Here is a 12,940-nt window from a genome sequence, read left to right on the forward strand (position 1 = left end):
TTCGCTGGAAATAACTGTGATAAAATGTGAATGTATTGGTCAATTTATCGTCACATGTCGCAGCATAACAGACGGTTTTGCAATTTTAAAGTTAAACTAACATGTTGTGTTTCCAGTCCAGTTACACAACTGTATACATACAAATATCTAAAGCAAACCATGATGAATTTAAATAAACATATTCTCTGCATTACTTATTTACTAACTTTTATGATTAAAAAAAATGTCATTTTATATAATTTACTACAACATGCGCAGATTATTTTAGTATCAACTTCTCTCTTACCTGGATTTGACCATGGATGTCAAGATATGATGTCCAGTTAGCGCCGTCAGAGCTGTAGTCGAGGTAGAAAGACCTGACATGGTCCATTGCCAGTCCGCTACCTTGAGTCGTGATACAGGTGATGTTCATCTGTGTCTCAAAGTCAACCTGAAAAGGATTAAATACTTTTAAAATGCATAACCGAAAACAAGAAAACAGATTAAATGGTACTCTATTCTAAAATATCTCAACAATAATGTTGCCTTGATATTTCACAGTTTCACCTAACTGTTAAGACCTAACCTTACTCTAGATAAAAGCCTTTGAAAGGTTGCCTTAATTCTTCTCTAACTTTCCACGTCCTTTGTGAAGACATCTTCCATATTTCATTAATGCACAAGAACGTTTACTAAAACAACATTACTTCCCTTCTGACAGGATCAGACACAAAAATAACATATGACTTCTCAATTTTTTGGTAACAAATTGTCTCTGTCGTGAATTTAAAGAAAAAGAAGAGAAATACATACCGAAAGAAAATAATGGTGATAAAATAAATGTTGCTATGTATGTTTTTTTGCGCTAGGACCATTTCCTCTAAAGATAATAAGTCTAAACAAAATTTATCCAAAATCATTCTGAAATATAATTCATTCTAAAATTCTCCGATATGACAGGACTTCTACTTCTCAAATTTCGAAAATAAAATGCATAACTGTTATAAAGGATACCGAGATGCCTTCGTTTTTTTTCTTTTTCTTTCTTTTCTTTTTTTCTTTTTTTTAATTGTTCGAATAACAGTACACATCTAGCTGGGACTGTTAAACTCAAAGTTTTTTTTTAAAATTTCCATTCATAAGCAGCATATAGTACATTTTTCGCGTTGTCATTAATGATAAAAAAGCAAAAATTCATTCTTTACCACGTACTCATATTATATTTCTCATTACTATTAAACACATATCAATGGCAGATGAAAAACACAGCGTTTACTAACTTCTAAGATATCAACTACAGAAAAGACCGCGATAGACACCGGGCATATGTTGTATGTATACATCGTCATCTTAAATCATTATCTTCATGTCTTTCTTATCAACTTCCTGTATACTTCTTTTTTACACTCAGAAGTTAGAGAGATTCCAACAGAGTGAAGGCAAAATGAGTGAACCACCAAAATACAAAATTGGTTTTTTAGCAATGGCTTTTTGAGATTGTGAGTAATTTTACTTATATACATGTAGATAAACAAACATGAAAGAATAAAAACAAATTTAAAAAATGTATCAGCATTTATAAGTCACCAAAGAGTAGTGTGTGCGTAAACTACCGTAAAACTCGTAACGAAGAGAGAGGAAGAGAAAAAAACCAACTGATGTCTAGGTAGTTAAAAATAAAAAGAAGGAAACAAAACAAAAAGAACAAAAGGAAGGGACTTCCTGTATACTTAAGTAATTCGTTGTGTCTATAACCTTCATCAACCTTTTTCTGCAGTTCACGAGCTACACTTATATTCTCCAACATTGTTTGTTATGGCTTAAACCACTACGATGTTAAAATCAACCTGTTCGACCTGTACGGTATAATAAAAACGAACCCAATTTCGAATTCAAAAAGAACTATTGCGGCCACAGATACAACACCAATATTCATACACCGAAACAAGGGTTGAATTATTCTGTAGTATAGCAATTCCTTATGTGGCGCTGATCAATATTATACTTGAACTAAAAGATGCTGTTCACTTGTGTGATTTTTGTACAATTTTCTACATTGCTGTTGGTAGACACTGATAGTGGACATTTAGTTCCCGGGGTTTATCGTCAAATGCATGTCAGGTTTTAATTCATTCGAACTGTCCAAAGTTAAGAATACCGACATGTACCAGACGATCTTATGAAATTACCAGACATATGAAAATTACGAAATTTATCTAATTATGGGGATAGATCAACTCCATATCTAAATGTTTACATTTCTTTCAACCACTTCCGATGTTCCTCCTTCGACTCCAAGGTTTCAAAAATGATAACAAAACATTAGCATCAATGAAAAAGAAACAGTTGTACGATATAGTATAAATAATTATTAGAAACTACTCTGTCTTAATTTAACTTTGTATAAAATCGTGATATTCACGTGTCTTTTCTTCAACCTTTGAATTAATTTCTATGAGAAAGAAGGCATATTGTTCAAGTATTTATACTTAGATATTTACAAAGACAATTTCAGGAATAAAAACAAATAATGCACACAAAATTTCAAAGTCCTTTTATGAATGTATTTGGTGTAAAACGAACATTGGAATACCTGTATGTACTGATCCAGTGTTCCATTGCTTGTCCACGATGAACCAGAACTAAGTCTTCCCATCTCGGGACCAAACCCGTCCATGGCAGATGAGGCGGTAATATTGGCATCACTTACATACTGCAGAAGATATGTGTGGCAAATGTTTCCATCTACAAACAGGAAATCAGTGTACCTATTTTAATAAAGCATATGTTATCCAAATCAAAGCCAAACATACGTATATGTGTTTTTGTTTCTTAGTGCGATGCTGCTTTCAGTAATTTGCTATAATTAGCTATGTTTCATTATCGGTTCGTTACTGGTTGACTTCCATGAAGAAAACAATGCATTTTTCCATCACTAGTTCCAGTGAAATTTGTTTGAACAAACAAAATGTAAAGAAATAATTACCCTGTATTAAACGTGACATTCCGACAAACCTCGGATATTAAATCTACCAGCAGTATCTACCACTTGCAAGTACAAAGATTTACAAAATGCGACTTTCGAATCATACATTTAGAATAAGGTACAAGTGACCAATACAATGAATGAAACAGCAAATTACAGCTGTTTCGTCCTTCAAGGACTTGTCGGTGATATCAGGGACCTAAATCTTAAACTGGCGTCAAAATCTTGATAAAATATAGCTAAGTGTAAACTGCTTAATGATATATTAACATCATTTAATATACACTCGTCATTTAATCAAAATTGTATACAGTTTTCACCAGACAATTTACACTCGTCATTTAACCATAATTGTATACAGGTTTCACAAGACAATTTACACTCGTCATTTAATCAAAATTGTATACAGGTTTCACAAGACAATTTACACTTGTCATTTAATCAAAATTGTATACAGGTTTCACAAGACAATTTACACTTGTCATTTTATCAAAATTGTATACAGGTTTCACAAGACAATTTACACTTGTCATTTAATCATAATTGTATACAGTCGTCATAAAATAATTTACACTTGTCATTTAACTACGAAGGTTATCAAAACGAGCAAATGTGTTAATATGTTGGTCTAAATAAACAAAATAAAACCTAAACGACAAAACATGAATATGGTGTTAATTGTTTTTTGATAATGATGTATAGATACATCAAATGCTGGAAAACATAGATGGAGCTGATTCAAATAACATATAGAGTCGCTTTGTGAAATTACCACAACACGTGTATATTGTTAAATTCTTATTTGTTGTGTATAACTTCCATATCTAGTACATATGTTTAAAGTCATATTACCGTATCGGCAAATGCTCGACGTTTTAGGTTGGAGAGCTGCAACAAAAATGGCAAGATTGATGAAAGTTGTATTACGTAGACTTGAAATTACATGTGTAAGAAATAGAAATATCGCAAAAATCATATTTCCATTGCACATTTAACACATCGACATAATGTTTGTTTGCGACCAGACTTAGGCACCTTCTTTCCTCTCCTAATAACATAACAATACATATTATGACTGTTAACAATATTGTAAAAAAGGCACACGAATGAATATCACTTTTAAGTAAAAAATCAGAAGGCAGTAGAGCCCAATATCAAATTAAACTGCATTATACAGCGGAGAAGCAGCAACTCATAAACAATGTCAATAGAAGCCAAATGTGACTTTTGACATGAATATTTTTTTTTTATAATTTTATTTTGTGAAGATTTTCAACAATACATGAAACATAACACATCAAAAATTCCACTCACACTTGGCCATTTTCACTTAGGTACAAAGGAATGTAAATAGAGTAAAAAATGAAAGCCTGACATTAAGATTGATACTGAAGTAAGTGCTATGTTATAGTGTACCGTTTTTAGAGAAAAGGGAAAAAATAAGCAAAGTAGCAGTAAGAGAGATGAAGAAGGAGAGGGATGGAGAGGATGAGTATGGTGCCAGTAGGATCTGACAGGGGCTTTATTATTTTATTTCATTTTTGATACATTCAGCTAACAAAGTTAAAAAAGAAAATAATCCGAAAATGATATAAAATTTCACTACATAGTCTGAAGTAGTCTTTCCCATTTTCTCCATTCCTGTTTAAAATTGGTGAGATAAATTCCCACATATCCTGTAGCAATGTATTTTTGAGTGTTATATGTATCTTTAATTAAATTCTTCAAAGCTGAAAGTGACAGACCAGTTTGCAGACATCTTGCCTGATAGATGTAAAGTTTTATAATAAGTAGGACTAAATTTTCAACATTAGTTTTCCTATCAAAGAAACCAAATATGAAGGATTCTTTATTAAAAGCAAATGGAATTAATAATAGATCTAACACTGCTTCAAAGTCAGTTAAAAATGCTTGTACCTCTTGACATTCCCATATAGCATGAATTATAGTCTCAATATCAGTTTTACAGTGATAACAATAAGGGCTGTCAACAAGACCAATTTTATAAAGATAAGAATTTGTGGTTAAAATATGCTGATTGATTCTAAATTGGAGCCATTGTAGTTTGGTATTTTTACTAATTGTAAAGGGAATGGTATAGATTTTTTTTCCATATATCATTATTAAAGTCAAACATTTGCTCCCACTTCTTTCTACCCGTAGATACTGTATTATTCTGACATAGAACATGGTAGAAGTCTTTAGTTCCTTTTTTGTGTCTAAGAAAAAATTCCAAATTCATCGGGATGTATGGATGGTCAACATTCAAATTAGTAATATCTTCAGGTAAAATGAGGTTTTTTTTTACAGAATTAATGGATGCCAAATTTTTGTATGAACTCTTGATGATTGTAGAAAAAATTATTTCTTTTTTCTTTTATTATATCATTGACTATTATTACCCCCTTTCTATACCATTCCCTGAAAAAAACACTCTTGTTTTGTATTTTATTGATTTGTTATACCAAATTGGGGATTTAAGAATATTTGTTCCACTTTGGCTTCCATTGTTTACACCCTTTTCAATTAGCTTGCCCCAACTTAGTAACACATCTTTCCAGAATAAGTTTTCACAGTTTCTCTGACATTTTGAAAATAGTCAGTACCACAGTTAGCCATAGTGTAGCTATTTCCGTATGTTTTTACAAAAATCTGCCATTTTCCTTCTGTTGTATATAACCTTCGAATCCAAGTTAGTTTTAAGGATTCTATGAAAGATTGTAAATGTGACATTTTGAGAACCCCTTCAAAATAGTTTTTGATAATGATGTCTCTTTTCATTTTATCTGTTTTACTATTCCATAAAAAATTATAAAGTTCAGTATTAAGTTTTCTGATAAAACAGTCATCGGGGTTTGGTAAAAAGATAAAAAGATGATTAAGCTGTGATATCAAAAGATACTTAATTATATGTATTTTTCCTATTGGTGTTAAAATCCTTCTATTCCATATTCTAATTAATGCCTTAAGCTTTACTAGTTTTTTGTCATAGTTTAATTTTGGAATTTGGTGCAGGTCCACGTTAAAATCAATGCCCAAAACTGTAAACTTTGTAATTCCCCATTGCAAGTTCCACTCTGGAAAGTAAGTGTCATTACTGTACTTTTTACTGCCAATCCAAATAACTTGTGTTTTAGTTTTATTTACTTTTAATCCAGAAATTTTTGCAAAACTATGTAATTCCGAAAAAGACTCTTTCATTGATCTTTTTGTACCATCTAAGATAATAGCAGTATCGTCTGCGTACTGAGAAAGTAAAATAGGAACATTGTTTACACTTATGCCTTTTATATTGTTATTAATCCTAAACCTTATAGCAAGTATCTCTACACATAGAATAAATATATCAGGCGCGATTGGGTCACCTTGACGGCAACCCCGCTTTATTTCGAAAAACTTTGAGAGATTCCCTCCCTAATTAATAGAAGATATAGCATCAGTATGTAAAGTCTTTATCCACCTTCGTAAATCATTTCCAAAATTAAAAAAAAGCAACACTGTGTTTATAAAGTCCCAACTAACAGAATCAAAAGTCTTTTCAAAATCAATAATTAAAAGCATAACAGGAATTTCATTTTCATCTGCATACTGCATGATATCATAAATTATACTTGTATTTTTCCCTATATACTACCCAGCAATAAAACCAGTCTGATCCATAATAATTAATTTGTCTAAAACCCTTTTTACTCTACCTGCCTTTGAACCTGATGCTATTTTGTATATTATATTGAGTAAAGAGATTGGCCTCCAATTCTTTAAAAACTGCCTGGGTTTATCTCCCTTTGGTAGACATGTAATTATTCCCTGTCTTTGAGTTATAGATAATTTACCAATCAAATAGCCATAATTAATAGATCTAACTACAAAATTACTTACTTTCCCCCGAAAACATTTTTAAAATTCTGCTGTAAATCCATCTGACCCAGGACTTTTATTATTTTTCATATTTCTTAAAGTACTTGAGGCTTCTTCTAAAGTAATTTTAGCCTCCAGTGATAATGATTCTGCCCTATCTAGTTTAGGAATATTATTGTTATATATATCTACATATGTATCTAAATCAACATCTTTAATATTACTATTACTGGAATACAAATGTTTATAAAAATGTTTTACTTCATTTAAGATATCTTCCTGTTTTCTAATAATTTCCCCATTTTCTTTTTCTATCATTGGAATAATTTTTGATGTAAAATTTCTGTTTTCTAAATTAACAAAATCTTTTGAAGGTTTTTTCCCCTCTTCAACCCATCTAGCTTTTGAACGAATAATATTTCCCTTCATTTTATGTTGCCTAATTGTTTCTAATGTTTTCTTTTTTTCTCCAACTAGATTTATATCTACATTGTCACAGGCCCCTAAAGAATTAATTTCTTCAATAAGATTCTTCTCATGTACTTTTTGTTGCTTTTTCTTATAAGATGAGTACGAAATTGTTTTTCCCCTAATTTCGAATAATAATGTTTCTAAAAAAGGTTTATCATTAATTTGAAATTGAATTTCATTGTCAGGAATTATAGTAAGATAATCAGGATTGTAGACAGGAAGAGCATACTGTAATTTAACTGTAGAAATAAGTTTATTAATTAAATCTAGATACTCTGAGTCATGCAGTAATGAGTTATTGAATTTCCAAAGACCTTTTCCCTTTTTGAACTCATTAAACTTAAAAGATATTGAAGGTGAGGAGTGATCTGAACGATAGCCAGTTTCTATACTACATTTTTGTATATTTCTAACCAAAGTATCTGATATTAAAATGAAATCAAGACGAGCTTGTTTTGTAGGATTAGTTCTTCTCCATGTGTACCTTCTTTTCTCTGGGTGTTGTTCTCTATAAATGTCTACTAAGTTAAGTTCTTCCATTAATTCAATTATCTTATCCCTAGCCCTTGGATTATTTATCTGTCTATAATTTTGATCATAGTCTAGGTCAGGATTCAACACCAAATTAAAATCACCACATACAATAAAATATTCATTGTTAAACTCATTAATAACATCTACTATATTATCATAAAATGTGGCCTATCTGTATTAGGACCATATATTGTTATCAAAGTTACCTCTTTTTCGTCTATCAACATGTCTAATGCAAGAAAGTTCCCTTCTGTATCTTTCTTTTCATTCATCACCTTCATTTCAAAGTTATTATTAATTAGAATTGCGACCCCTCCTTCAATTTGATCTAAATGAACTAAAATGACAAGAATATCCCCATTCAGCCCGTATAATATTTTGCATTTCCACAGTAAAATGAGTATCCTGTATACAGTATATGTTATATTTTTTATTTCTAAGATACGAAAAAACATCGCTACGTTTTTTGACATGGATATTCTATTTTGTAAAAACGAAACGAAAACACCGACATACGAATAAAAACCTTATGTGTATAACAGATAAAAAGACAAAGAAAAAATGGCACGGTGGAATTCGAGCACTGGTTGATATGATAATGGTGTAAATAGCATTTAATGTTTGACAGAGGTCACGACACTTTTTAACACCTAAAGAAAGTACTTAACATCAGGATTTCAGTAGTGTATATACGAGACCTTAAAAATAGCGTGTCCTTGTAAACTGCACACATAAGACATTCATATGTATATATTGGTATCACATTGAATGTTTTTATTTCTACAAATGAAATAGTGAAACAATTGTTCTTAATAGTATGTACCTGTGGAATCGTTCAGGCAACCTAAAATATCGAACCGAAGGCAGGCTGTTCCAGTGTAAGGATACAGACGGAGGAAACGTGCATTCACCGGGACTGGTAGTGATCTCTTCATTGGAAGATCGTCATTGTAATTTCCGGGGATGAGCTAAAACACAAGATATTTTTTTTCGGCGAATTACAGCCCCTAACAGACACACCACCAGATTCACTTACCTCTAATACATGTTACATTACCTCACATACCCTAAGAATGAAGTTCCAGTAACAATTATTGCAAAAGATAGCGCCCAGACAAACTTTTCCTTTCGATGTAGGTCAAAGGTCATTATGTAGGTCAAAGTGATACAATGATACATGGTACACTACCCCACAGAGACAAACCAATACCCAAAGTATGAAGTTCATGTAAGTCATTCCAGAAGATAGCGCCAAGACAAACTTTCCCTTTTGATATGGGTCAAAGGTCATTATGTAGGTCAAAGTGATATAATGATACACGGTACACTGCCTTAAAATGTGATGCTGGACCATAAGTATTAAGTTCAAAGGTCAAATGTCAATCTGAAGGTCAGAAAGACCTACTTTTGATATATGACACATCGCCTCTCTGAGGTGAGACAAAATACCAAGTATGAAGGTCCAGCGACAAGCAATGCATGAGATAGCCCAAGCATGATTGTAATCAACAGGTCATGAAATAGACCAAGAACTTTGATACCTTAATTAATTTCCTTGGCATCAAAGCGCCATTTTTCGTGGTAACATTAATAAATGAAAATAAAAACCCAATAGCGAAGAAGTGGACTCACACATATAAGTCAATACTTCGATAACCATTGTGATATCATTGCTATGTTTAGTGTTACATAATTGCATAAATAATAACTAGAAAAAAATATTACCTTTATGTTTCCCCCACATTCTTGATCCAGACAGATTGTCGTTGTAGTATTGTATATAGTAAAATAGTGCGCTTTTCTTACCTGATTTGGTGCCCACCCAGTGACTGTCGTTGTAGTACTGTATGTAGTAAGATAGTGTGCCCTCCTTACCTGATAGATTTCAACCAAGTGGCTGTCGTTGTAATACTTTATGTAGTAAGATAGTGTAACCTCCTTACCTGATCGATTTCAACCCAGTAATTGTCGTTGTAGTACTGTATGTAGTAAGATATTGTGCCCTCCTTACCTGATCAATTTCAACCCAGTGATTGTCGTTGTAGTACTGTATGTAGTAAGGTAGTGTACCCTCCTTACCTGATCGATTTCAACCCAGTGACTCTCGTTGTAGTACTGTATGTAGTAAGATAGTGTGCCCTCCTTACCTGATAGATTTCAACCAAGTGGCTGTCGTTGTAATACTTTATGTAGTAAGATAGTGTAACCTCCTTACCTGATCGATTTCAACCCAGTAATTGTCGTTGTAGTACTGTATGTAGTAAGATATTGTGCCCTCCTTACCTGATCAATTTCAACCCAGTGATTGTCGTTGTAGTACTGTATGTAGTAAGGTAGTGTACCCTCCTTACCTGATCGATTTCAACCCAGTGACTCTCGTTGTAGTACTGTATGTAGTAAGAACGAGTGCTACCATTGTCTTCAGATGTTCGCGTCAGAATACATGTTATGATATATTCTGTCTGCAAGTCGACCTACAACACAAAATATATACGATAAACATTGGGCGATTGAAACACACCAAAATTTAATTGATAGCACAATAGCGACAATTACAGATACAAATACAATACTCTTTTCATTTTAACATATGGAACGTTAAAAGCAATAATATTTTTTATCCTTTTCTTCTTCCCAACAATACCTTGGCAGTGTGTATGTTTTGCCATTTATTTTCAAGCCATGAAACAATGATGTCCCAAATTATGTTTTTACTTCAGGTAAAATGTTCATAACATCATTACACGTCCATAACATCATTAAACGTCCATAAGATCCAAACACGATTCTTTGGCAGATTAAAGCATAGAGATCCGTTGAGGTCAATATTATGATGTCAGAGGATTGCACGAAAGTCACAAAAAAAAAACAATTTAAAGTGTACCCTAGTGTAATTTTATAGTTAGATATAATGTAAAGAATGCCGTAAAAATAATAATAGCGAAAACACCGTCAAAATCCGTCGCCCCAGTGTCGAGTTATTAAAGCTCAAAGTTGTCGATTTTCACCTGTCCGCTCAGACCTAATCAGCGTAATCGTCATTTCCGCGGAATCGAGGCGCTTCTACTTTCAACAGAAATGGCAGAGAACATGACTGACAGTGACAACGACACCGCACCTGATAGCGATTTGAACATGAGTTTTGAGGAGTCTGATTATGGTGTGGATGATATTTCTGAAGATGGAATCCAATCCTACCGATTTGAACCGGAATTACAAGACGATGTATCCAGTTAGGAGGAAAATAACATCGTCATTTAGTCGAACTCTTTTCGGCGGAGTCCGATCCATTGCTTTCATTACACTATACCGAATTGGAAATGAAGTTCCGTCGAAGTGTTTTGAACATAAATATGAATATTTTCCACATGTCTGTCTTCTTCCCGACAAACTGAATCCATTGATTGCATAAATCTGGCCTACTTAATGGGAAGGCATGCATCGACACCTCATCCGTGTTAGTGTTAGGACGGTGTCGGGAATTTTCGTACCGAAGAATTTACGTCCGACGGGAATTTTCGTAGCACTATGGATATATATAGATAGGATGTCAACAACCAATTATAACACCCTCTGCTGTGTTGATAATAAAAATTTGATGTTTTAGAAGTTTATACAATGATTTGACTGGTTTTTACCCAAGTACTGGTACGCGTCTGTTAGCGGACAGGCGTGTCGTCTCATCATTGTTTTTTCAAGCCACAGAGGCGCTAATTACCTAGGCTGGCACAGGTGTGATTATGAGTTTAGATGACATCTCTACACGTAACCTATTCTATAGTACTACTGTATAATAGTAGTACGAAAATTATCAGGACGAAAATACCCGGAACGGATTTTCTTCGGTACGAAAATCCCCGGGACCGTGAGGACAACCGTACGCCGCACACCGCTTCCCTCCTCGATAGGAAGACATTTTAGCGGATTTAAGCGCTAATTCACCGACCCCTCGTTCACTACCTTAAATATTGCGAAGATGTGAAGTGCTTTCACGTAAATAAACAAAGAAATTACCCCGGGAAATCCCAAAAAAAGATCACATTCACATGTAGCACAGTAATGCCAATATGGCTGCATCAGCAAAAGCGTTGAACCTATGACGTCACAGGTTTGGATGCTCGAAAACGAGGTCAACGCCTCTCAGCCAATGGTGTGTTTTTTTTAAGAAAAGTCGCAATTTCTCAGTAACGGAACATTCCACAGCATTCGCGTTTTCAGCAATGTGTATTTTATGTGCAAAACTATTTTTTAAACTCAATATAGCTGACCTCTCAGGGTACACTTTAAACTACGACGAAATAAAGTCCAACCTAGGATGGAACTGAGGAAAGCAAGAGCAAGGAGTGAGTACATTACCTTGCAAATGCAAAAACTTCATTGAACATCCGAACACATATACCTGTATATATTTGGAATGATCGTCCCCTCTAGGACACCAGCCATGTGACGAGTTGTAACGAGCATTCCAAGGTTCAAGCAAAGACCCGGCTGTCGAACTGGCAGAGAAACTATCGTCTGGCAGTTCTAGGTCGGTTAATAAATGTGTATCACATTGTGTTCCGTCTGGGAATGGAAAGTTTGATAGTAACAAGTAATAACCAGCCAAACGCTAAAGATAATTCATTTCAAACAATTTAAAAAGTACAAATTCGCACGATAATAAAAATAGGTTAACAAAAAATACACTTACTGTAGCTGCATGTGACGTTTTCTCTGTAGACTGTTGAAGAAAAATAGAGTTAAATATAAAACGGCGCAAAACAACTCCATAAGATATTAAGGAAATAATGTGGGAAATGCTATTAAGTGCACACCGGAAACGCATTTCGTGCCATATTTTTATTTCAATTAAAATCATCAAGGTAAATTATGAACAAAAGAAAAAAATACACGCAGATCTAAATAAAACTTAATTATGGACCGGTAAAGGTCTCTGCTTCATCGAGGACACTCCCCTTTTAAATCTCGGTCAATCTTAGGTAGCAATGTCGCGTTCCAAAAATGAGAACTAGGTCAACAACAACTGAACCACCAAGATAACTAACGAACATCAAATACGTCCAACGGCGGATTACACCATAGATGTTTATTTATCTAATTGAAATCGAC

Source organism: Ylistrum balloti, unplaced genomic scaffold (genome assembly GCF_031769215.1).
Source record: "Ylistrum balloti isolate Yb309-2 unplaced genomic scaffold, AGI_CSIRO_Ybal_v1 Utg370584, whole genome shotgun sequence".
Lineage (NCBI taxonomy): Eukaryota > Metazoa > Mollusca > Bivalvia > Pectinida > Pectinidae > Ylistrum > Ylistrum balloti.